The sequence below is a fragment of the Tympanuchus pallidicinctus genome, unplaced genomic scaffold (assembly GCF_026119805.1).
Source record: "Tympanuchus pallidicinctus isolate F22 unplaced genomic scaffold, pur_lepc_1.0 scaffold26, whole genome shotgun sequence".
Lineage (NCBI taxonomy): Eukaryota > Metazoa > Chordata > Aves > Galliformes > Phasianidae > Tympanuchus > Tympanuchus pallidicinctus.
Window position 1 is genome coordinate 2,904,591 of NW_026294743.1, and position 27,139 is coordinate 2,931,729.

General features: G+C 38.2%; 1 protein-coding gene and 1 long non-coding RNA gene across 3 annotated transcripts in view; one reads left to right on the forward strand and one right to left on the reverse strand.

Annotated features, from left to right (window-relative positions):
- The window catches only part of SMAD1 (SMAD family member 1), a 105,433-nt gene that overhangs the window by 76,371 nt on the left and 1,923 nt on the right, over positions 1-27,139 (reverse strand). The window contains exon 2 of one of the 2 annotated variants that reach the window (XM_052690120.1): positions 25,584-25,666. The gene's annotated coding sequence lies outside the window, so the exon portion shown is untranslated. Of the gene's footprint in view, positions 1-19,328; positions 19,446-25,583; positions 25,667-27,139 lie in introns of those variants that run through there. The other variant, XM_052690118.1, reaches the window with a different exon arrangement.
- LOC128084234 (uncharacterized) lies at positions 22,503-26,389 on the forward strand. Its single transcript, XR_008208398.1, has 3 exons — positions 22,503-22,595; positions 25,521-25,616; positions 26,215-26,389. It is a non-coding gene; the product is annotated as an uncharacterized LOC128084234 (long non-coding RNA).

The window sequence follows — 27,139 nt, forward strand, 5'->3', positions numbered from 1 at the left end:
CTTATCCAGACTTGTAGATCAATATAATTTGAACCCTAACATATGAAAGAAATACCTACATGGCTAAAAGAACAAGGACTGACAGCATTTAAGAGATGTGTTGGTTACTGAGCTAAAGGCAGAACATAAAAAATGAGGGTTTTTTTTGTTTTACCTCAGCAATGGAGTTCCAGTTTCAGATTGAACAACTGCCCTCATGCCCACTGTGATTACCTTGCTACAACGCTCCTCACAGAAAAGGTAAAAGCCACGTATATCGCATTAGAACATTAGATACTCCCCTTTATCATCAAGGGCTTCAGAACGCGAAGGAGTTCCTGAACTTCTTAAGTATTAGTCATAAATTCTATCTTTAGCTTTTGTTGTAATAGAAATAAAATCATTATGATCACACTACCTCCGATCAAATCTTTCTCCAAACCTGAATCACTTCTGCATCTGTTGTTCAATTGCAGCCAAATTTGAGAAAATAGAGAGGTCTCAAGGCAATTACATTTCCATTAAGTTTTAGACACAAAGGGAATACAGAAAGGACAAAGACTCTAAGGCATCCTTATATGTGTCCTTACCAGGAATCAGAGAAAGGCTGAAGCACAAAATTATTAAACATAGTGGAATTCGCTAGGTCCTCCTTTCTGAGTTTCATTCAGAGACTTGGCCCCAGACATGAAAGGAAAAAAACACCTGACCAGCACATAACCCACATCTTGCACATTCTTGCACAAGCAAGATGCAAACCAGCAGGAAAGTAAATCTCACCATGAAATATATCCACAGATGAACCTAAATCAACATTGATCTATAACGAAGTTAGACTACATGCATTAGTATGTCTTATGAGAATTAGCACCTTACATTCAGGTGACCAAACTACACTCCAGATTACTTTCTAGTTCTTCACCAGACTCCAGTTTTAGAATTGACAAAAGCCTACATCATAAGCCATACCTGCTGTTTTCCAGAGGTTCTGCTCTGGAATAATCTCCTATGTATCTCTTAATATTTAAAAATAATTTATATACTAAAAGTCACACTGTGAAATACTGACTTTTATAACACAAGATGTTTTAGATTTAAGCAAGTTTATTGCTCAAATCATGTTGCCAGTCTGATTTGTGGAGTGTCTACCTTTGCTTACTGAACCTGCAATCTGAGAAGCCAGATAGACGTTAGGAAAAAAAATATATATATACCATAAAGATTAAGAGAGAAGCAGAACTTCAAAATGCCACTGTTTTTCAGTGACTTAGCCTTCCAGTAAATTTTTGGGAACTCCCAATAACTATCTTTGTTTTAAATCTGATTTCATGTAAGCAAAAACTTTCCATCAGAAAAAAACCCAACCAAATGCAGGCAATGCATGAAACCACTGCAGGAATAGAAGGGAAAAATGAATCACGCAGCTACTCTGGAATATTTTTGATGATACAAGTCTGGAATGACTGCGAACTGCAACATTTTTCTTGCCCCAAATCATCAATTTATTTTGGAAGACTGTATACATATGCACAATTACCCCGAAAGCTATTCTGGCCAACAAAGTGGTTAAGCATGAAGTGTGATTTTCAGAACCATATGCAGTTTTATTATTCTCTGGCAAGATAGTAGCTTAGATCTATTTTCAACATGAGAGCTCAAGTCTGCAGCTAGCAGAATGTGAAACATAACTTACATCGGCCATTTTTTAAAAGAATCCTTTATTTTCTTACATAATCTTCCTCTAAACATTGTTATTTTCCTGGTTTTGTGTAATGAAATTGAAAAGAACGCTGAAGTGACACAAGGAATTGAAAATGACATTACTCACTTTGACAGCTCAGGCTATTTTAATAAGTATTTGCTCCAACATTAATATTTCGTCATTGAAGTAGATCAGATTTCACATAGAAATCAGTCTAAATCCACAACATAATTATAATCCTCTAGGGCAAATGCAAGCCAGTGGCTGAAATCCATAGAGATTCAGTGAGAATGACTGAGGATTGAGAATTATTCCTCTTGGATAGCTCTATGCTGACTGATAGATCTACTGAACTATCTCAACCCAGTTCCCCCTATTAGAAATAGCCACAATAGAAAAACGACCATGCAATCAGTGATTCCATTAGCTGCCTCAAGGTACTGAATATGCTCTCCACTAAAATATTCAGGGACTCTTAAAAAAAAAAAAAAAAGTCTTCAAAGAGGCTTTAAGAGGTCATCTTGACCTAAAGAAAACAACCTAACTTCTGCCAATCTTGAAGGAAAAGCATCCAACCCAGACTTACAATTGTTAGCTTCAAACGCAGAGTAAAACCAAGAGCAAACTCAAATTTTCATGAGTTTTCCTCTCATACTCGAATTGGGTAAAAAATTAGCAGACATTTGATAAACTTCATTTAACATTTTATACTGCATGTATGAAACAGAAAGGAGCTTTAAGGTGATTGAATTTGACACCATATCTATTTTAAAGCAGTTTAGTTAACAGACCAGATCCCACAATGATTTTTTGACTGAGCCACAGAACTGCAGGAACTCATGGAATCTGAGAAGTCTCTGGACTGCTTCCAGAGGGTCAGGGAAAGATAAAAGGGATAGAAAAAAAACCAAAAGAAACAGCAAATGAAAGCTCATCAGGTAGCCACACAACCATGAAATATTTTTGTCTGTTAATAGGGAGGCTGATCTCAACTGTTACCAGTAGTTAGAGAGGAGCCCCTTGTGCCAGTATAAAGTCAACATACAGAAACACTTAAAATATTACAAATTGTGTGCTAGCCTTCAATCCTAACAGTATCAACTGAAATATCAATATTGATAAAATAATTCATCATTCATAGAGTTACCTGTTTTAGCTGGGACAAAGTTTCCTAGTGTTGCTTTATAACACGATTCTTTATAACATCATGCAGGCAACAAGTTTTAAAAGCAGTGTGATTAAATCAAACATGAAGAGATAATTAAAAAAAATAACTGTCAAACAACTTACATGATCATACTGTTCTCTAGTGTATTCTCCTCACAGATGGAGGATATAGGCCATGGCTATAGGTATTCACATTAGGATTTCTGTGACAAGTTTCTTTCTTCTTTTAAGTACACACATCAATCTTCAATGGTTTTGGAAAATAAGAACTAACTAGCTTACAAAAGCAGAACAAGTAGGAACAAATGCTAGATCTAGGAAATCATTCCTCTATGGCTGACTACATATTTAAAAACACTAAGCTTTAACCTTCCAACACAGTAGAATGGTTACACATTTTCCCCTATCACGTCTCCTATAAAGAAAGGTTGAGAGGAACTGGGCTTGTTTAGCTTGGAGCAGAGAAGGCTCTGGAGAGACCTCATAGTGGCCTTCCAGTATTTGAAAGGGACATATAACAGGAGGGGGAACAGCTGTTCATGAGGGTGGATAGTGATAGGACAAGGGGGAATGGTTTTAAACTGAGACAGGGTAAGTTTAGGTTGGATATTAAGAGGAAGTCTTTCCACACAGAGTGGTGATGCACTGGAGCAGGTTGCCGAAGGAGGCTGCGGATGCCCCATCCCTGGAGGCATTCGAGGCCAGGCTGCATGTGGCTCTGGGCAGCCCGGTGTGATGGTTAGCGACCTGCACATAGCGGGGGGGTTGAAACTGGATCAACGTTGTGGTCCTCTTCAACCCAGGCCATTCTATGATTCACACACAATCACACCTCAGCAAAAAGGTGAAACCAACAACAGCCATATATCTCAACATTTTCCAGCGCAGAAATTAAAAAACATTTCAATAGGCTCCTATAAACAAGTTCAGAGAGTGCTGTGAAAAGTGAGTGTGGATTGTGCACTGCATTAACCACTTCAAAACGTCAAGAGTGAAAAACATAAACCTCAATGTAGCTAAGATCTATATGAGATTTACTGTAATGAGATTTACAGTGCTTACCTTTATACTCAAACACTGTTTTGTGAAGTGTCATCTTAGGTAACCAGAGTTGGATTTAAAAAGGAGAGAGAAGCAATTCAGGCAGTATTCATGGATGCAAGTTGTATCTAAAGCCCACCTTTGACTGAACTGAGTAAATTGCAGAGTAACTCAAACCTTATTTATACATTTATTGAAATGGAACTGTGGCATCAGAAACACATTTACACACAGAAACGATGCTCAAGCCATTTAGGCCTGTCATGCAGCACTCATATATACGCACACAGATAATCACTTTCATGCTGATAAACATTCTTTGAAACTGTCTGTTGGCAGGCACAAGAAGAGACAGTCTTGTTAATACATTGGCATTTCTGTTTCCAAACAATTTTAAGGGTCACTAGACTTCGCTTCCCATCTCATGCAGCCACAAAAATACAACAACTGCTAATAACATACTGAAATCTCTCTCGCAGTCAGCCTGCGGTATTTCAGTCACTACAGAATTGAGACATCATTTTCTCAAAAAATCCTGGTTATTTTTGTTATAAGGAGAACCAGCATAATTTGAAAAAAAAAAAAACACCAAAAAAACCACAACCCTGTATTTTCATGTTTCCAGACTTGTAAACCTCGATGTACCCTGTTATATATAATAAATAGTTCAGATGGCAAGGATACGGCTTTAAGCAATTATGTAAAATAGTCACCAATAAAGAAAACTGTTAAGCAGGAAGAAAGAAATGTTTTCTACTACAAAACCAAATCTCAGTGGTACTACCAGCATTAGCATTCTCTAAAGTTTTCTTATCCATAACTTATCTGGATACAGGTGGAAGCCATTGGAAGAGCTGGAGAAAGCATTAAGGCATTTTGCATAATCTCTACTTCTCCCTTTATCTCTAGACACGCAGAGCACTGGAACTGTTAGTGCCTTTGAAGAAAACTGACAACTTACACTCATGGAATCCGTTTAGCAAATAAAGGGAATAAAGATACCCATACACTACCCTGTGCTGAAGAAAACAAAACAAAGCAACATAGTAGCACATACGCAGACAAAGTAACTTATACAACCACATAAAGATACATGTCTATGATGTATCTAAGGAGTCACAGCATTTGTTGACAGTACACTTCAAAATAAAGAAATTCAGTGTCATATCATTATCTAGGATACGCAAACTAACTAAAAATATGTAAAAGATACAGAAAAGCATAGAAGAAAAAATTTTAAAAAGCAAATATTTCAATTTTGGCAACAACTACAGTATCCTTTGGGATGTATTTTACAAACACAGCCTTTTTTGGGAGTTTAAGCAAGGGTCTTTTCGGAAGAATACGTATCATAGTGGCCAAAATTTCATGGTGTGTGATGGCCACAGCAGCTGCCTCCCACAGCTAAATGTGAAAGCCTGTAAGGAAAATAGGGTATTGCTCACTACAGTGTGTGGTTTTGTGGTCTTTTCAGGATTAGATACAGCAACAGGAGTGTCAAGCAAAGGTCTGGGCAAAACTTCCCCTTCCAGTTACCAACGCATAGGCCACAGCAATCGCTGTCTTAATGGAAGTGATCCTTGTGTTATGAATCCCAATTATTTGTCTTACTCAGCAAAAGTAAGCTTTTGGTTTTGGCCTGTTTGACAGGAGTGCTATCTTTCAAAGCCACTGCTATTGCTAAAGAATTGAAGGCATATTTTTCACAGTCTTTCACAAGGAGAGCAGTCGCATACAACAAGGAATTTAGTAGCCCACAAGGGTAGAATTTACAAGCTTGTCCATCAGCCTGGTAATATTGCAAGCAGCAATAGCATACTTGCCAGTTGGTTCAATATTGCCTATTCGCTAAGAATAACCCTTTCTAAATACACAAATTTCATCTCTATCACAGAAAAATCTCAACAATTGTCACACTTTAAGAATGAGAAGGCAAGGAAAGGGAATGTTCAGGTAACAATCTGGAAGGACCATCATAAATATAGCAACAAGCTTACCTTGAAGAAAAAGTATTGACTGGTATTCAGAAGAGTACTGTGTTTACTAAGTAGCACTACCACTACCTTCTTTTCTCCTAAGCAGCAGGCTTGACTATGAAGAGCTAAGTGCTTAACACACGGCTGAGCTCCAGTTACGCCTGCATCTTAACGTAGCCTGTTCTCTTACTCTCAAAACTAAAACATGACCTAGTGTTCATATGTAAAAATCTCAACTTCACTAAAGGTTAAGCTTTAAGAGATGCCTACTGCACTTCTCTCAGCACAGATTCTCTACCATTTCACCCCCAACTAGACAAAGTGCTAAGCTCTACTCACTCTTCTGCAAACAAGGCCAACAGCCACCTGTGCTTGGTATTGAATGAGGAAAATTGCTTATGCATAGCAGCCCTCCTCTTCCAACACCTCTGGGATTGGTATAGGTGGTGAGTCAAAGTGCTTCAAATAGTAGCTTTCTGCTCATGTGCTCTCTGTTCTTCAGACTCTATTCTTCCTTAAGAACGGATATTTTAAAAATAACATTTTCTACTTCTAAGAGATTATAAAGATTTATGGTGAAGACGAGGGAAAGGGAATTTGCTGATTAGTACTAGATTATCACCAGCTATCACAGATTTATTATGCTGTAAGGTATAAGGTTGGGACCAAGTTTGCATTACTTTATCACAGTGCTCTAAGTCAAGTGATGAAAGATATGGTTACACTGATGCAGATGCTGAATAGCAGTCCATGATTTTGAATGTTCTCAGACTCGTATACATGTGCAATTTAGGCTGATGGGAACAACAAACTGCTTTCTGAACTGCTACTCAACGTTATCTCTATCTATGCTTAAGGACTAGAAAGTTGAGAGAACAGTAAGAGCATATCTACGTACATTACTCATGCACATTTATCTGTCAGCAGACACAGTTAAAGTCTTCCAGATAACTACTTCAAATATTGATTACGATATCAGGCATCTTATACCGTAAGTAGAGCCAATCTCCTATCTTGTGTGTATTTGACACACAACACTTCATTATTCACTGATGAATTATCATGTAAATGAGTCAATTTAAACAAGGCAACAAAATTTTGGCTGCCTTTCAGTTATTTTCTAAGTGTCATAAGATTTTACTTCTAAGCCATAACTGTCACGGTGCTGCAGTTCTGCATTGTAAGTTTCCTTTTCCACTCAGAGCGTATTTATTAGGCTGTGCTAAAGGGGACTAATGGTTAAAGTACTCATGTTTCTTTGTGGCTGAGGGGAAGCATCAGAGCTCAACATTTCACAGATTTCTGGGAAGCTAATAAGATGTGTGGCTGATGCTGCATGCCAAGAAGTGGGCAAACAGCAGCAGAAAATCATTTCAAGTCACTTCAGGATCTCTGCTGAGTCATATCAGTTTCAGCGTCTGTATAAATAATTTTAAACTCGAAACTACCAGAACAGATCTGCGCCTGTCTTTATTGTTTTAGTAGAGAATTTACAGCATCTGCCTAAAAAAGCCACGTTAACAAGATTGGAAAATATAGACTCCGACTGCACGGCTGAATATAGAGCCACAAATTTGACAGACCTAAATCCAATTGTACACGCACCGTTATGAGAAATACTGTTTTCTTCACAGTCTGTCTCTCAAAGGGTGAAGATATCACCAATACAGACCAAACAATTACACTATAACATTTCTACTGATTCCTTTTTATTTTCTGGCAGAGCAGCTGCTGCCTCTGCTATAAGGATCTATGCCTAACCTTTTTTAGACCTAGCGTGCATCTCAGAGCTCCTCCCTTTGTGTGTACAAAGTAAAAACTGATTTTATCAGTTTTTATTCCAGATTCCATTCCGGAACACAGTCTTACCCCTCGTTTTCTTCATCGCTCCATGAAAGGAAAAGGGACCATGCCTACCAATGGGCAAATCATAATAAATGGGCTTCACTTGACCCAACAACTACGCACGATCTATTTGGCCAAAATGCAGAACTAAGATTTGCTTTAATTCCCCTCTCTGCCTGTCTACTTGCTAATTACCATACCTTTAAGTCCCACACTACTTCCTCATTGCCTCATGTGGATACATGGAGTGAGCTCCTGTTCAGCATATCCCAGCCATCTATCCATGAGTAAATACTGTTAAAGACACACGTGACCACTCTGATCCCTCATTTGCTGATTAGATACAGACAGAACATAAGCCTTTTTTGGAATGAGTGCCGTTCTTCAACTGCCATTGAGGATCTTAAGCTATCCAGATGGCCAAGAAGAAAAATGGATACATTTCTCGTCTTATCCTTGTCTTCCTTCAACAGACCAGCATTATCCTGGATTTAAATTAGCCTACACTCATTTGTACTCTCACCCTAATCAGACAAATGTCTCAGTAATAAGAGTTGGGTCAGAACAGAGGGAAAGAGATGAGCCTTAGTTTCACTGGCATACCGAAGTACCCCCACAACCCATCTCCCCATTGCAACCCTTTCAACAAATCTCAGTTGACATAATGGATAGACTGAATTATGAGGAGCTGTGTTAGACATTTACAACATTAGTTCTTCAGTAGTTTGAGTTTACTACGAATCTGCCTTAAAACACTATGTAAAAGAAATTATACTTGTAATATAATTCATTTTATGAGATCATAGTACCAAAACAAAATTTTACTGGTACAAGAAAGTAAGGCTATCAGAGAGAAATAAACAACCGCACCATCAGAACTACCCTTCATACTGTTAGGAAGCTACTTGTATCCCCCAAGTCATTAGAAAAACATAGCCTAGAAATTATGCAGCGGTAAAAAGACTTGTAAGGTCATCCTACCCGTTACAGCAATATATTTTGTTCAGTCACGATGCTTCTTTCATTTCTCTTACAAGATTACAGGAATTAAAGAAATTCAGAGTAAAAAAAAATTACTGTGCATGCTGCAGTTTATTCACTCTGCCTTTAATTTTATCATACTAATTAGCTGCACTAACATAAACATCAAATTCTCCTTTTGTCATCACTGTTCCCGCTCTCTGTATTTACCAGCAGATGCCATGAGCACTTATTTACTCTTGCTATAAGGTAAAGATTGTTATGGCAGGAACCCTACTGTGATAAAGCTTCTCTTTGACAAGCATCCACCCTACAGGGAAAAAAACCAATGTTTGCAGCTTAGTCACAAGAGGTAATTGGTTATTAGGTGGTAACAAACTCAAAAACTTAACATCTAAGGATGTCATATGCTAACAGTTTGAAGTAAAGATTTTCAGGAGCCTAGAATTAGTCACAACTATTTTCTTATCTTCATTACCCTATTAACTCTGTAGCTAGCTACTACGTATGTGGAAATGTACTTCTTTTTAAGCAAACAGAAGAATGAATGTGATTAAGCGATACCATTTTACCAACAGGTAGAAATGAAAAGCATTCCTAATGTCTTAGGAACACAGAAAGGAATTGCAGCTGATCAAAGAGAAGGAAGAATATGACAATTCTTAAGATTTGGCCAGTTTTGGAAATATTTGGAAATAGCTTAAAAATACAGTTCAGCACCAGTACTTTTACCTGATGGTAGATGGTCCTACTATCAAAGACTTGTTTGAATGCAGTGCGCGCAAAACTTAGCTTGGCATCTCAGGAAAATGATTGATCTCTACTTGCTCCTCTACCAGTATTTCATAATCGCGTTGTGCTTTTTAAGAACGTACTTAGTCCTAAACAAATGATCAAGTATCAACAGTCAAACATTCAGTGTCACTTTGAGGTTTTATGCAGTCTAACTGCAGCCCAGACTTGTAAGTTACATTTTTCTTATGAAGAACTACAGTTTGCATAATTCAGAAGAGTTTTACGCAGAAATGTATTCTCAGATGGATGAAGATGTGCAAATTCCTCAAAAATCAAAGACAAGTGATACCCAGGAGGGCAGAGCAGACAAAACAGCCCATCAGCAACCGAACCACATGAAAGATCACAAAGAAACTCCAAAGCCACCCACACAGCTGCCTGAGGAGTCTGTCAAGGAATGAGGCTCTTGTTCATCTCATGTTGCTGCTGGAAATGTGTTTGAAGACCTTGGCAATACATCTGGCTTGCACAAGTGGTGCACAAAGATGAGAAAAAAACGAAACTGGATTGAATTATACGCTGCAGTACATCGCTAGTGTCGCATCTCTGCTAACTAGCATGTAATATAATTTAAGAGATGGCAGAACGATCTCCTGCATTCGTTATTCCCAGAGGGGATGCTGATAAACATATCCACCGTTTATATACAAAGTCTACTTTACGTGACAGTCACCTAAAAAATAAACATTACCCTTCCCATATTATCTTTAACTACTGAATTTATTTTTTAAAATATTTAGGAAACCTCTGCTTCTGAAAAATGAATATTCTGTCTTAGAATATCAGAGGTGTAAAAAAATCAGAACAGATTTGGTGAAGAATCAAATCCTTTGTTTCTATGCCCTTTAGAAACTACCAGTAAACTCTGGTAGAGTAACACAGATACTACATCACTCGTTAATGCTGTTTTCTTCTGTACAATTGTAACAGAAACATGCCCCCCATCTTAGTCTTTTTACAGACAGATCTGAAGGTATCCTTCTTAAAATTCTTTGCTCTTAGTCAATAAGGAACATTTTGTAAGACACACATTCAGAGTACTTGTCAATAAGCATTCAACACAACTGGACTTCAATTTTTATCTCTATTACACCAACACAGCTCAGCTAGCTGCACTGAAAATTGGATACAGGGTGCTTTTCTTTTTTTTTTTTTTTTTTTTTTTTTTAAGATGAGAAAACACTGGAAGTACATTTTGAAGTAATTGTTAGAGATAGTTTCCAGCTGCTGCAGGAGTAGAGGAGAGAATGAAGAACCTAAAATAATGAAAACACTTGTCTTCACTGCTTGCTAGATGCTCCCTTGTTTTGTTCACTTCATGAATTTGTAATAAAATGAACAGAAACTTAAATATACAGTGAAGGCTGTGAACTCCTTATTCAGTCTCTGTTTAATCTTCCACAACACATTTTGTTTAAATTTATGAATGACTCATAGCAGTGGCTTCAGCCAAACTTAGCTCAGACAGACACTGTGCGTGCCCACACAAATACTGATGAGTCTGTTCCCACTGCTGGCTCCTATGATTCTCACTATCACTACTCTGAGCTTTTTTGAGGAGAGATTATTCTTTGTGTCAGTCCCTGCCAAAGGATCTCATATTCTGGTGAAGGGAATAGGTGGAAACAAGGGACTATATATTCATTTTCATTTATGAGCTAATATAATAGACTACTTTTCACATTAGTCCAAATGAAATACTTGCCCCAGAAATTCTACTTCCATAGGCCCCCACACAATGCTCAGATATTTACAGTTAAAAGCTCTCCAGCTGGTACCTTTTGTATATTAAACACAAGTACGTAGCAACAACATTCTCCAAACAATCATCTATTCACATGCGACTGCTTGCTGTTCCACAGAAGAAACTTTAGTGGCCAAAATAAAAAAAAACTCATTTGCTTCAACAATCTGATTCAAATCTTAAGTCCTCTTTGACATGAGCATCTTCCTCTTGCAAAACTCCAGCACAACTAGCTTAGAACAACAGAAGTAGTTGCCCTTCTCCCATAATACATTGACAGTTCTCTTGTTTAACGTGCAGATCTTTCAATAAAAGCAGGCAGGGTGCAATCACCCATTAAATACAGAATGTCCAACCTATGGGATCATTATGGTGTTAAAACCATCTCCATTTTTAAAGCTAGGATCTAAATTTTTAAAGCTAGTTCTAGCCCACCCCACTTTTCTGAGAAGGATTATTATTTTTTTTTGGAGAGGTTGTGTTTAGCCAGATCAGTTTTGCCATCTGGCATATTTCCTGGCTGCTCACCTGTCAGTGTCATGCTAGAGAGATGCTGTAGAATTGCACAGCTTGGGTCAGACTGAGCAGGATCTCCCCTCTCACCACTGAGCTCTCATTAGCGTAACTAATCCTGGCACCCCACTTGAAGATTGTGGTCTATTATTAAGTGCACCAGCAGTGGTGAAGAGTAACAGTGTTTATGACTACTGTATTGTTCCATTTAACATCCCTGTTTTAGCACTGGCACTCTAGTTACTCTTCAGTCATTTTTTTCAAGTCAGAAATCTTACCCTCTAGCTTCAAAACCAACTTTGGCTGGCTTATCATTTCTGCGTACGCTCCAGATGTACCAAGAGGTGGATTTTATAACTGATCACCCAACTAAGATCCTTGAGAATACAATGGCATGTGCTATATCAGTTTAGACTTCAGGGCTGCAAATGTGGCTCTGGTATCTTCTGATTATATCATTCTTTCTCCTGCCACCCTAATCACACCTACTTTCTACAGCACTCTGACTAGAATTTGTGGGACCTTGCTGTTAACCGAGCCCAAACATTACAGAATGTAACACGCTCAAGAAGTTACAGTAAGAAAAAGTATCAACAAGATCTTTAGAGATAGGAGTTCCTCCTATTTATATTATTCTATAAAAAAGTAATGATTTTAAAATGGAAGGGGAAATATAAAGTACTTAAAACAAGCTATTGCCCAGGGACTTTTTTTTTTTTATTTATTTTGCTATCCACGATCTAATATAAAGGTTCCATCCAACACCAAGACAGAACCACAACATGATGTCTTTCAATACAAGCTATAGTGGAGATGATGGTAACTGAAGTGAGAAATCATTAGCCACTTACTTTCCTAGATGTTTAAAAAATAAATTATCCTGAAGATGCTTAAACCTATCCCTGTACACATTTGTAAGACCAATAAGTATACTGATGTGGTGAAGTACTGGATAATCAGTAAGCATACAGAGAAGTTAGGCTAGTAGGATTATTACACTGGAAAACATAATCAGAAATAAGTGAAAAGTGCTCACCAGCGTGGTAGGCTCCAAAGTAATTCTACAAGGAGCAAACTCCAAAAGAGATTCTTCCTCACTAGCAGTCAGCCCTTAAGTGGGGTCTACAAGAGATGCAAACAGGCTCCACCCCTTCTGATCACACAACTGAATCGCCTTCATCTGTGCCCCATGGCTGACTCAGTGCTCACCTCAGGTGATCAATCCAAGGTTCAGGCCCTGATTCAACAGATCCCACACAGCATTTAACTCAAGTTCTGATGAAAATGGGCAGCTTCACATTTGAGCTTCTGAGGAGGCGGGAGAAAGTTCCTAAAACTTTGCAGCTACTGCCACACCACCAAACAAGCTTTAGGCTGCACATCATAAAACGATGCCTGGAGTGTAGTGAAACAAGAAAGAAGTTGTTTCAAACACCAGCTGGGCTCACATCATCTGAATGCCTACCAGATGGGGCTCTGAGCAGGTTGGAGATTCCACCTGGGGAGTCAGATTAGTCCCTAAGCTCTGCAGTGGGATGAATGGCCTCTGTGTCACCTCCTCCATGAGTATGAAACCCAGCTGGTCACATCTGGTGAGAATCCTGAGGAAGCTACTGGAGCAGAATTCGGTAAGGAGCTCACGGGCAGAAGGAAAGGCTGGCTGCATTTTCTTAAAAACAATGTTAAATTACAGGGTTTTGTGCATAAAGCCAGCAGTTCAAGCAAGTTATTTCATTTAGAAACTGTATCTACTTGTCCATAACACATGTATTTAAATTTTGAAATGAAACAAAGTTTCACTGAACACTGTGCAAACAGTAACATCTCATATTCTTTTTTATAGTACCTTGTGCCCATTGCTGCAATTGCAGAAATTTAAGACTCTCTTAAGCAATATGCTTCATATTTTGGTATTTAAAAATACACACCTACTCCTAAGTATTTTGCAGACCAAGAGAAGAAAGTTATTGGCTCCTTTGTTAAGAGGCTGATGCTTCTCTCAGCAGCACAGAGAAAACAAAACTGAACTCCTATAGGGCTTACAGAAGCATGGATACACAGACAAAAAATGGACACACACTGAAGAAAAGAATACTTAGGCAACTGAAATTAATACAGGGAGTCAAAGATATTCTCCTTTTTTCTGTCTCAAACTCCAGAATGGAATTATTTAAGCCATTTGACATCAATTCACCAAAAACATGAACTGACAAATTTTATGAAACATGACATGTTTGTATGAAGGTTGAGAGTGAGCTGAATAATTCAACGATTAAAAAAGTAACGAGGGGAATAGTGTCTTATTTCAACCATGAGATGACATTGTGCCTTAATTTTCTGAAATTATTCTGGTCCTGAAACAAAGCAGGGGAAAAATGCTGATGGCTCTCAAAGGGAATATAGCAGTACACAACTAGGAGAAAGAACTGAAGGGAACAGAACAGCAAAACAGCTCAGGAAACGATCCAGATATGGACTGCAGACCCATTTGGTAAATTGAGAAGAAAATTTCACATCCCCAAAATCGAAGCATTTCCTTACACTGATGGAAGACTGCAATGAGTCCAGTCCAAATCTTAATGATGAAATCAAAATCTCTACATACAGCATATTTCCATTAATGCCAATTGTTAGCGATGCTAATTACTGCAGATAACTGTGGAGACAGACACACGCAGCCTTTAAGAAGATGTGGTACCTCTTAGGCTGTTCTTTGTTGGCAACCTTTCTTTAGCAAACCCGGTTGGGCACATCCTGAGGCAGGAGCAGACCTTAGTGTCAAGTTTACAAAGGTGCTCCAGCTTAGAGTTAGCATCACTCAGAAAGGACTTGGTACAGACCAGCACATCTGGATCACAGATGACTCCAGCAGCTCACTCACTTCAAAGACTGCAATAGGACACTGAGATCCAGAATGATAGGTCATCAAAAAGAGACTAGGAGAGAGCTCAATTACTGTAAGAGAAGGGATACAGAATATAAATGTAGGGGAATCTAAATGGGTTAATAATACGTGAGCGGATAAACTCAGTTACACTTCATCTATAACTGAGCTTTCTTAGCCTTCTGTCACAGTAGACAGGAAATACGGAGCTTTTTACTGAAGTATTCAAAAATTTCATTTTCTGTGTGATTCACATGATAACACATTTGCTTTTGTTTGTTTTTATTAATCTCTGTTCTTTTACAAATTACAGTACTTTGAACAAGGAAATAAATGCAACTTTACAGGAGTTTGTAGCAATGAGGTGTCTGCTAGTCAAAAAAAAAAAGTAAATTTCAGGGCAAGAACTCCGCAGGGATTTGTGAGAAGCCTTTAGTGAGCTTAATTTACTGGCTACCTAAAGGAACCTCAAGTACACTGAAATGAAACAGAGATAATAGTAGGCTACACTGTGTAATGCCTAGGCAGCAGAGTTACAGCTTCCCAACCTGACCTATCCAAGTTCAGCATGTACAGAATGAAGGAGAAGCAGAAATGAAAAAAAGGCAGAAAAAGTCTAAGGGAAGAGACATCACATGGCTTCACTTCATATGCATAAATACTAATTAATTTTAAGGAGAATCATTTTGTTTCTAATGATCTGTTAAATCTTGAAGTTATTGAATCTTGAACTGTGTAAATACTGATTACATGAGGGTAAATAGATGTGCAGCTTTAGATTTTTCATAACTGGTTGTTCAGCTAAGGGGGAGGAGCTGAGCATCAGGACTATATTTGCACAAGGAAAGCTTTTTAAGAGTTTCCTTGCAATCACTGAGCTTATTAATCTCCTTTTAAGAGATCTTTTTAAAAATTTTCATAAAGATTCCTGAAAAGCAGTTTTATCAATACGGAGGCACATCACTGAAGAAACTGTATTCCTACTTAACTGAAAGCTTACATTTACCTGTAAGATCACTGCTGTCACAAGAACAAGCTACGACCACAAAAAGGGAATCTTGTATGTTGCATTCATCTCATCGTATTGCATTCAGCTAAACGCATAGAAATGCATGTAATTTTAACTATCTCCTCAACTTCTTCCTGAAGGAGCCTAGCATTACTTTCAATCCAGTCCAATTTTTTGTTTAGGTGCATGGAAATTGAAGGACACAAGGTAATATGCTAATTCTTCAGGAGGTAGCATTTCTTCTAGAATTTCTACATACAATGTATTCTTCTCTGTCCCTTCTTGCTTCATTAATATTAATAAAAACTTGTGCGTTCAAGACATTTATAATACTGAATTACATTAGTCAGTGGCTCTAATTATGTTATGTCTTGAATTCAAAATTGACTCCTAGCCTTACTCATTTTACCAGGTTTAAATAAGAATGATTCATCATTTACAGAAAGCACATCACATAAGTTACACTGTTTCACAATAGAGCATAGTGCCTGGATGGAAACTACAGACAGAGAGGACTTTCTATCCCTAGTTTGAAATTAAATTTAGACAACTACAGCAATCACATGAGTTCTGACTTAAATGAGAACAGAAAACATCATCACGTTTTTGACGTTCTACGCTAATAATAGTCTGGAATTGGCTTTAGAAAGATATGGCTGTGCTTAGGATGGGTGTGAAGCCTGAGTATAAGCGCTGTAAATAAAAGCTTTGTGGGTTTACTCTCTTTTATAGCCTGTCTTATTCCTCGTGAGGAAAATTTATTCCATATGTAGTAAATACAATGGCTTTGCAATTCTAATGAAAAGTGTAAGCTACAAGCAAATTATTACAGCACCAAAAGCCTGGCACACTGAGCTGTGCACTGTGGCTTACAGACACGATTCCAATAATAGTAAGTGAGCTCATCCTTAGTGTAGATTATTCATTAGGGAGAGGATAATGTAAGTGATATGATCATTACATCACCTTTTCCTCTACATTATTTGCACTACAGCTGACAGGAAAAACATTTCTCAATTTCAAGTTAAATGATGTCCAAATTATATAGAGTCTAGATCGAAGTGTTCTCTGGACATACACGTGCTTTTAGAGTTTCATTTGATGAAAAATAAAAGTTAAGGCTACAGTGTTGAAACGAATTACTTCTTCAGTATACCTGCTTTCTTCATATTGAACAGCTCCACAGCATTACATCCCACAGGAACCATTTAACTTTTAGATAACGGCTTTTAAAAAAAAAAACCTTTGGATGTGTGTAAGAAAGGCTTGCAGTTGAATGATACCATCAGTTTGATCAGTGTAAATGAGGCCTTAATATTTAACTGAAAAGAAAATTGATAGGTGCAACAAACAGAGAAATTTGGGTTCAGATAGAAACAATAGGGTATTTCCACGATGATGGAGACGATGAAGAAATAAGAAAAAAATTCTTGGCTTCTTCTGTGCTTTTGGTAATAGTAGTTTATAATCTATATTCAAATATGGGATGGAGATCGCGTTTATTATGATTAGGGAGGAATTTATCACAATTAGCAGTGTTTTTACTGGTACTACTGCATAAAGGGAGGAACAACCCAAGCAACAGCAGAATCTCTGAATGTAGAGACCACAGCAATTACAATTCTGATAGCATGGGTACTTGGGTCTTATTTTTCCAAATTTGACTGCTTACTCACCTACCATCAGAATGAGAATGGTTATCAACAGTTTGTAAAACTCTTAGGCCAGACTATAGACAAATACAGACATACACGTGTGTATATCAAAGCTTATTAAAGTTTCCAATAAATCAAGATGTTGTAATCATTTGGCATGCTTACAGGTACATCAAACATCACATTTTTAGATCTGAGCTAAGTTAGGGAAAAGGTACCAGCTCCAACACGTACACAGCAGTCCTGTTTCTGTTGTAGACATTCTTCAGACCGTTACTATAAATCTTAAAAATAAGTCTGGAAAATACCAAAATCCTCATTTTCTTACACATGAGAGTAATTGATTCTCTCCTTTGCATCCTGCTGCAATTGAACAACTGAGATACTTCACTAAAAATAAAAATATTTTTGTTAGTAATGGTATTCTTAAGTAATCACCTGGTTACAAATGTGCCTATATGAAAAGCATCAAGCATTGCAGGACCTTATAAAATTATCCCAATCATTTTAAAATATTCATTTTTGTGATGTGGACCAAATCCACACAGTTTATAATGGTTGAATTCAATCCTCTTCATAGTAAGTATTACTTTAATCAACAGATTACAAAACGAAGCCTGTAATTTAGCACCTGGATAAACTGATTACAAGTAGTTTTTGGAGTAGGTATTATCCATACAGGCAACGTATGCTTGTACAAAGTCCTTTTATCAGAATGCTTCACTCTCTTCTCTCAAAAGACATGCACAAGATGCAGAAGCATCCATCTCATCACTTTGATATGTGGGAAACAGACACTTCCTGCAGCAGAATGCCTTGTTGCTAGCACTTCTATGGGCTCGTATCTGACCTTGCTGTGTCACCAGAGCACACAGTCAGAGCATGCCTTTGTCAGGCCTGCACGTCTGTCCCTGCATGACATTTCAAGGGTAAAATATACGGGTTTGCTATAAGTGGGGGGCAAAAACTTCTAGGTGCCAGGGCTGTTAAGTCATTAGCAGCATGGCTGAGGGCTGGCACTGTAACGGCAAGACAGTGTGCTTCATGAGAAGGGATACACTTTGACAGCTTACAAGCTTGTGGGAACACAAAGCAACTTTTCATAGCAAACTGTGCAGTGTAGGTGAGGCCTGAGGAAATGAGTTCTAAGTTCTAAGTGCTTCCAGCCCCCTTCTTGCATGACCAATCATTTCCATGCCTGCATTGACACCCTTATTTGTTGTAATATGATTGTTTGTGGAGATGAGATCAGAAACCTGATCTAATTTAACAAGCACTCCTACTCTCCCTTTTTTTTTTTCCTGTTCTTGAGAACATACCATTGAGAGAAACATCCATAGAACCAAGGCCTGCAAAACTAGGGATGAGATTCTTAGTGATACCATAGCCAAAAAAGAAATTAGTTACCTAAATAAAACTGTTAATTAGATCTTAAATGACCTGTTAAGAACTGTGAGCATACAGATCCTTCAATCTCAGCAGAAATTCTCCTCTAGCACCCTAATGCTCTGTTTTCCTCATTTAGTAAATGAGTAGTAGTTGAATCTGCCACCTTCCAGATGCTAAGGGTGCATATATTTCACAAATGAAATACCAATAGAAGTACTAAAACAAGTTTATTTGAGCCCTAACTCCAAAATATACAAGTGTAACAGAATACCACACTTAATTAAATCAGGTTGTTAATGCAAATAACTGTTCACACAAGTTCTACACTGTCAACTTGTCACATCTTCCTTTGCAGTCTGACTACCTCCCTATTTTACAGGGAGATTTAGGAGGTTTCTTTCCTTCCCCTGGGATTAAAGACAGTGCTGAACCTTAATTAGCCACCTGCACCCACAGCATGGTGCTGAAGCTTGTTTACTTACAAGGGCTGCTGCACCCCGGGGAAGAGTCAAACTGTGGTGGGTTTTTTTCTTTTAAACATCCTATGTTCAGTTATACTAAAAAACATTAAACATTTTTGCATTACTAGGAAGAGAAAAAGGCTCCTTTTCTCACAGTACTACTTGAGTGCTAGACAAGAGAAAATACCTGCTGTTTATTTTCCTTCTCTCTTTCAATTGTAGCTTTGCCATTAGCAGACAGTGTCCAACACCAACTGATTCACACACTTTGTTCACTGGTTTCACTCTGTTCTCCGTAAGATACCTAAGGGGATTTTTGAAAATAAACACAATATTCAGAATACACACTTTTTTCCCCAAGATTTTTACTCATGTTAGCATCTCACATCTGAGCAAGAACAGCCCCAGGTACTGGTATAGGTTGGGGAGTGACGTGCTGGAGAGCAGCACACCTGGACAACAGGGTGACCATAAATCAGCACAGTGCCCCTGAAGCATACTAGAAGGGGTGTGGTTAATAGGTAGAGAGAAGTTCTCCTCCGCTTCTACTCTGCCCTGGTGAGACTGCATCTGGAATATGCAGTCCAGTTATGGTCCAGTTCTGGGCCCCTCTGTTCAAGAAGGACAAGGAACTGTTTGAGAAAGTCCAGTGCAGGGCCACAGAGATAACGAAGGGAGCAGAGCATCTCCCTTACAAGGAAAGGCTGAGTGAGCTAAGTCTCTAGTTTGAAAAAGAGAATGAGGGGGAGACCTCATTAAAGTTTATAAATACATGAAGTGCAAGTGCCAGGAAGATGGAGCCAGGCTCTTCTCAGTGACACCCAATGATAGGACAAGAGCCAATGGTGCAAGCTGGAACACAGGAGGTTCCACATTAATATGAGAAAATAAAAACTTCTTCACTGTGAGCGTGACAGAACACTGGAACAGGCTGCCCAGAGAGGTTGTGGGCACTCCTTCTCTGGAGACATTCCAAACCCAGCAGGGCATGCTCCTGTATGACCTGATCAAGGCGTTCCTCAGCCAGCAGGGAAATTAGACTGGATCATCTTTTGGAAGTCCTTCCAACCCCTGATATTCTGTGATGCAGAAGTCACTAGCTAATTAAAATACAAGAAAAAAATCGAAAACAAATAAAAGAAGCCTCTCCTCAAATCCTTTTAAATGGCAAAGTTTAAGCAAGCTTTCTATTTTCAAACTCTGTCCCTGAATGAAGCATTATTTAACATTAGCAATTGATAGCAGAAATAATCTAAACTGTTTTCTGCATCTTATTCACCATTCTTTGATAACACAGCTGACTTCAGAGCAGTACAAATTGGTCTACTTTGTCTTTTATATGTTCTGATTCAGTGGCAGGCAACTACCACTTACGGGCCTGATCTAAAGCCTAGCGAAGTCGACTGGAATGTTTCCAATGACTTCATTAGACTTTGGATTGGGTCTGAAGTGCAGCAATTTACTCAACTCTGGAGCATAAATTACAGACATAAAAAACAAATTATTTGCGTGTTGCTGGATTACTGACAGCAAAATGTATGATGTCAGAAAAATAATAGGCAGAGATAGCCTGTACAAGCTGGAAAAGCTTAAAATATAGACAAAGATAGGGGAATACTCTTTGGCAAGAACAGACTGTCTCAGTTACACTGCTGGTTGAAGAAAGTTGAGTAATTCAACAGAAAATTAAATGACTGATGTATAGCAAAAGATGACACTGTCTGTCCCAGTATAACTCTGCTGCCTGATCACCAAGTTTATACCTGGATGAGATGATGGTCTCCCATCACAGCAGGAAGAGCCCTGAATCAGTAACAACCTGTGTAAAACCCTCTGGGAATATTAAGAATTTCAGGGGCCAAAGCTCAGAGCAAGAGCCGACCGTGTGTGCCGACCTTGTGAGCCAAACACGTCAGCTGAGTCTGTTGCCAGGCTTACTATGATAACATTCAGGAGAAGATGAAATTCACTTAATAAATCAAACAATTTCCACTTGAAACAGATACTGATGTGTCTGAATTCCATACCGCACATCTTTATATATTCAGAGAGATACAAGAAACCAGGAAGTTATTTCAGCTGAAATAACTCAGCTTCTCCTTGTTTGAAAGTCTTCAAGACATTAGCATCTGACTGCAACTACGTCAGGGAATCCAAGAATACTGAAACACTTGTTATAAAGCTCCTATTTGACTTAATCAACTCCTTTTGGATAAGTAATGTACTTTCGCATACAATAATCCAATTATTGATGATTAATACTGTTGTGTAAAAAGACTGATTGGAAACAAAACTGTTTTTTGATCCAGAAGAACCTATTCAAGCAAGAACTAAAATCCTGGAATAGTTGATAATACAACAGCTGTATTAGTCCACTTGCATTAGTGGATGACTTCAATATTTAAATATTGATTCTCCGCAGCTCAGGAGAATATATTCACATTCAGATTTGGACTCAGGATGTTCTTTTGCTAGGCATGTATACCTTTAAATTCATTTTAGCAACAACTTAAGAAAAAAATTAATTTCAAAAGACACATTCATGGCATATTTTTTGAGTTAAAAAGTTAAAAAATAATCAGATACAGATAAAACACCTTCACATTAACTACAAATAATACATCACAAAAGGCAAAACTGAAAGACACAAGCACTTTGTTTATAAATTTGATAAGCAAACTACAACAAGTATCTTTTAAAAGAAACATAAGTATAAGGCCATTTTTGACATAAGGCAATGGAACAGACCAACAAACACAGCAATAACAGCAGAGCAGGAATACTCTAGATAGCAACAAGAGAGAATATGTTCAAACGTAACACCTACAAACACAAAAACCAAAAGTAATAGAATAAAAAAAAGCTACTTACCTTCAAAAGACCTCAGATACAGAGAAACCTCCAGCAAAACACTTCTGCCTCCAAAGCCAGCCCTTAAATGAGATCTGGGAAGAGCTGGATCCTGGCTCCACCCCTTCCAGTCACTCAGGTACACTGCATGCACCTGAGCTCCCCTAGGTTGGCCCTGCCTTCCCACCGGGTGCTCCATCATTGCTTCAGGCCGTGATTTGACATTTCTGCTACAGGTGCATATCTTCTGACAAACAAATGGTGCATATAAATTCATGTCCAACAAAAATTGTTCCCTTTTAAGTAATATTTTGCTATTAGACATTATCTTCTTCTCCCAAAAGTGAACAACAACAGAAAAAACAACTGTGTAAATTATGTATAGGAACTGTTGAATCAGGGCCTCAACCTTGGATTGATCACCTGACATGAGCTCTGAGTCAATCAGTACAGGAGCACAGCTGAAGGCAATTCACCTGTGCTGCAGGAAGGGGTGGAGCCTGGCTGCACCTCTCCTAGAGCCATTTAAGGGCTGACCGCCAGTGGGGAAGGAGCTCTTCTAGAGATTTCTCCTCTGGAGTTTTGCGGTAAGCCTAAGATACAGGTAAGTGTTCTGTCTATTTTTTCTTGTTGTTGTTGTCAGTTTTACTAAATTATCTAGTTTATTTCATAATTATAGTATTTTATATCTATTGATAATGCAGTTACAATGCAACTAAAAAAGTTTTTAACTTTTTTTTTTAAATTCAATTTCATTCAATTGCATGTCTTAATTCTGTTTGATTTATAAGAGCAAAATAGAAAATAAAAGGAGAATGCAAAGGAAATAATTAAACCAGATAACATAGTCACAAATAAACCAAAAGTACTGAACAAACAAACTTTTCCACTGGTAACATTTAAGTTTTGAACTACAGTAGTTTTTTCTCACTATGTCAATCTAACAGATTATCTTCAAAATGTTTTCTGTCTCCAAGGAAGAACAAAGAAAACAGGTACAGAAAAAGCATACTTGTAATATAGATCATATCTTGAAAAATACAACAGCTTTGAGTAATTAGAAATATTTGTGGAATTACTACAGGAGAAAAACTCATACTTCTCTAGGATAATTTTCCCCTGTCTTTTGGTACTAGCTATAGCAAGTTTATATTACTATAACTATTATTCAACAGCATCTGTTTATTGCTGGGTAGATCACATTCAACCTCGCCTTACACTCTTGCTTTGTTGCGGAAGGATGTGCTTAATCTGATGTATTTGTTTTCTCTGTGAAATAATAATAACAGATAGAAACCTATTTCATGCAGAAAGCCTTATTTTCCTTTAATCAAAAAAAGTACTTTGAAGTTTTGTTAGTGGGAGTTTCATAGACATTTTCCTACGAAAGATAGGCAATGAGACAAAGAGAAGTGACTTCTAGTTCTCAAGTTCTGTTTAATTTAGGAGTCAATATGATTTAGAAGCTAGACTAGGTTGAAAGACAAGGGGCCAGAAGACTTCAGTGTTTTGGGAAGGCTGAGTGATTCACTGAGTCACCTTGGGCTGATCATTTAACTCCTGTGTTCTGTAATGAAACCAGCTGGAATACAGGGTCAAAACACACACACAAAACCTCATTGAGAAACAGATGCTTAAATCTGGTTCAGTTCTCCAAAGTAAATACATTACAAGAAAAGAGCACGACAAATATGGCATGAGAACAAGACATTCCTTTAGAAGCCTCACTAAATCAGACTGAGAAGCAGCTGCAATGAATGCCTGTTCAAATGCAATGTTGAGCTAATTGCCAGCATAAAATAGATTCTGATATCTACTTGGTTATTAAAGACTCTCTTTGATACTAGAAGACAAAATTCAGGCTTCACAGACAGACACAACCACAGTGATTTCAGAAAGAAAAAACAAGCACAAACAAATAACAACAAAAAAGCATTGCAAACCCATGGAGTGGTATCTCATGGAGACAAAGCTTCATGCATACAAAAGAGACATTAAGTCAAAGAAGTAAGCTCTGCCAGCATCAAATAGTTTCTGAGCTTTGTCTATATCTTCACTTCCTCTAAAGCTCTGTGCATTTTAGGGTACTCTACTGTTCTAATCTGAATGCTAGCTCACACTTAAGGCAAACAGCAACACGTAACACTGTTCCATATAAAGATGTATATTAAATGCAGAATAAATCTAGTAGTTGAGGAATGAGAAGATAGATCCACAATCCACCCAGGTTTCATCTTCAAGTATGTCAGGTACCTCCTGGATGATAACGTGCGTGTTATAAAATTTTGATATTACAAGTGCCTCATCTACAAAATGGATCTAGCAGCACTTGCTGAGAAAGTTTGGTGTTGCGAGACTGAGGTGAGAAAACCTTAAAAGGCCTGCAGTTAAGGAGGAACTGCATGTGGCTGAATATGGCTGCCATACTTATTCTCCCTTTCCATTAATGCTCAATCAGCTAATTCAGGGTATCAGTGAAAATATTACGGAGTGGAGCTATACACAGTTTAAATGTCCCAGTGTTGTTCATCATCAGCTGAATTAATAGCATCTCTTTCACAGAATACACGAGTTTCATGCCAGGAACACTGTGCGTTACACTTCTGTTCAGAATCTTAAACACTACTCCTTACTGCAGTACTGTCACTTTACACATTTACAGTAGAACTAGAGTTAACCACAGCACAGGGAGCCACTAATGTATAACTTCAGCATACAAAAGACTCACTCATGGCATCAAGCCAAGAAATCTGGGTATTCCTGTGCCTGCACACAGCTGGCAGAAGCAGAATAGATAGGAAAAGTAACCTGACAAACCCCTGCTGCTTTATTTACACCTCAGAGCGGTTTCAGTGCAAGCCTGGGGACAAACCAAGCTCAGAATTTGATGTTTCTCAGCCCTGTCTTCTGGAGCTGGGCTGCGTTCTTCATGCTTTCAGTCAATATGCTTTTTTCTTCTTGGGGGGTTGGGAGGGGAGATGGACTGTGGCCAGCATGCCTTCAGCATGCTGACTACGTTCCCTTCTGCAAAATATTGGTTCAGGAGTTACTGCTATGTTTCTTTTCCATTATCTCACACTTGAACGTGCTAGAAAAGAAAAAGCCAAAATGTTTAAGGAGCTATTGCCACCTAGAGGCTAATAAGCGGTACTACACCGTACTGTCACAAGCACTAAGAACACTGTACTGCCACAGCTCACTGCTGTGTGCGTTCTCATAGTACAGGCACCACAGAGCTCTAGCTGGAGGAAAAAGGAAAGTTTTTATGCATCGAGGTTACCTCGTTTAAAATTAGTATCTTTTTGTACGATCTTCTAAAAGGATTTTTTATTTAGCACTAGAACTTTATTAGTAACGTGATTTATCTTAATGTTATTCATATTTTGTAATGTCATTGCTCTTGCCTTTACTTCCAGGAAAGCTGTCAGCAGTATGAACTGCTGCTTATTTCAGAACACAGGTGTCCAAGAATAAATGTCCTATAGAAAGAATAGGTTTTTTTAATTATTAGTAACTTATTTTTTTCTAGCTTTGCAAAAAGACAGGCTCCACAAATCATCTCTGGCCTTCCTAAACATGAAGAAAAACACACCTGGTTCCAGAAGTTCCTGATGTTGTCTTCAGTGTAAGCACAAGGCTAACAATTATTTCCTCCCTGGTAACTCCTCCATGCCCCTGAAATAAAATAATGGCGGAATCAATCAGATTGATTCGTTTGTAATAAAATAAAATTGCCTTGCAAAGGGAAATGCTACAAAAGTAGCATTATTAGGCAATATGGACTTTCTGTTCAAACTCTAAGAAAAGACAAGCAGCTTAATACTCTATTTCAGTTTGCTGAAGCTTTTGATGAGTATCTCTTTTCCTGCAAGCAAAGTGGCAGTACTTTCTTCATTTGTTTCTTCAACTAGTTCATTCAAACTGAAAAAAACTGAGTAAGAGATTTAAAAAAAATCATTTTTTTAAATTACTGTTTGTATCCATATGGAAAAACACCCAAAACATCAGGAAGGATGAGATAATATCCACATGCTTGAAAGACTGAGTGATACAATTAAATTCTTTTACTACAAGTATACTTCCATATGTTAATAAAACTACTTTTGATAACAACCCAGATGATTGGCCTCTTTGGGGAAAAAAGAGTGATCTCTCCTGTTTGATCTTTGGGCTGGATGATGAGCACATGCCAAGCCCTTCAGCACAAACATAGCTTTGTTCAGAATCCCACATGATACCTGTTGGCGCTTTGGGGTCATAGATGGGCATGTAACAGGGCCATGTCAAGCTTGTGCTACCTATTGTGGTAGGAAGAGGGTAGGGATAACATAAAGGTGGAAGACACAAAGCAGTGAGAAAACAGGATTCAGTACTGTATGGGAACTATTGAATGGCTTCTGATTGATCACCTGAGGCAAGCATTGAGTCAGCCCTGGAAACACTGGTGAAGGCAATGCAACTGTGCCACCAAAAGGAGGTGGAGACTGGCTGCACTTCTCCCAGATCCCATTTAAGGGCTAACTGCCACTGAAGAAGGTTTTATGGAGATTGCTGCTTTTGGGGGTGTTTCCTGTGAGCCCAGGACACAGGTAAGCTTTTTCATTTGTTTCTGATTATCCCTTTTCAACATCACAATCTTTCCAGTTATACGCTCTCTAAAGACCAGCTTAACTTCTCTGTGTATCTGTTGATTATGTCTGTGTACCTGTTGATTATACAAATACTTAAGCTGTACCAAGATGAGCTTCGCTCACATTGCATCTATTTGCTGTTCCCAGAGCCTTACATGGCTTTCATGGCCTCAACTCTTAATATTTCTTGACTGAGCAAACAAATGACCTGAGATTAACATCTTAAAGACATTTCAATGAAAAAGTATTCCTTGAAGGGGGGAATGACAGCTTTTACCACCAAGAAATCCAAAGAAGGAAAAATTCTGCTCCAAGTTAGAGGCTGCAGTGTGATATTCTAGCTGGTCTCGGAATGCATTCACATCAGCACCATCAAAAGTAATTCTGGTAGTGAGTTATGTAAGTGTGACGGCATGTTACATGTAGTCCTTTTATCTCCTCATTTAGAAGAGCATTAATTTATTACTCTCAGGAAATAATTGCATGAACTCAAACCCTTCTGTTACTTTCTCTACTG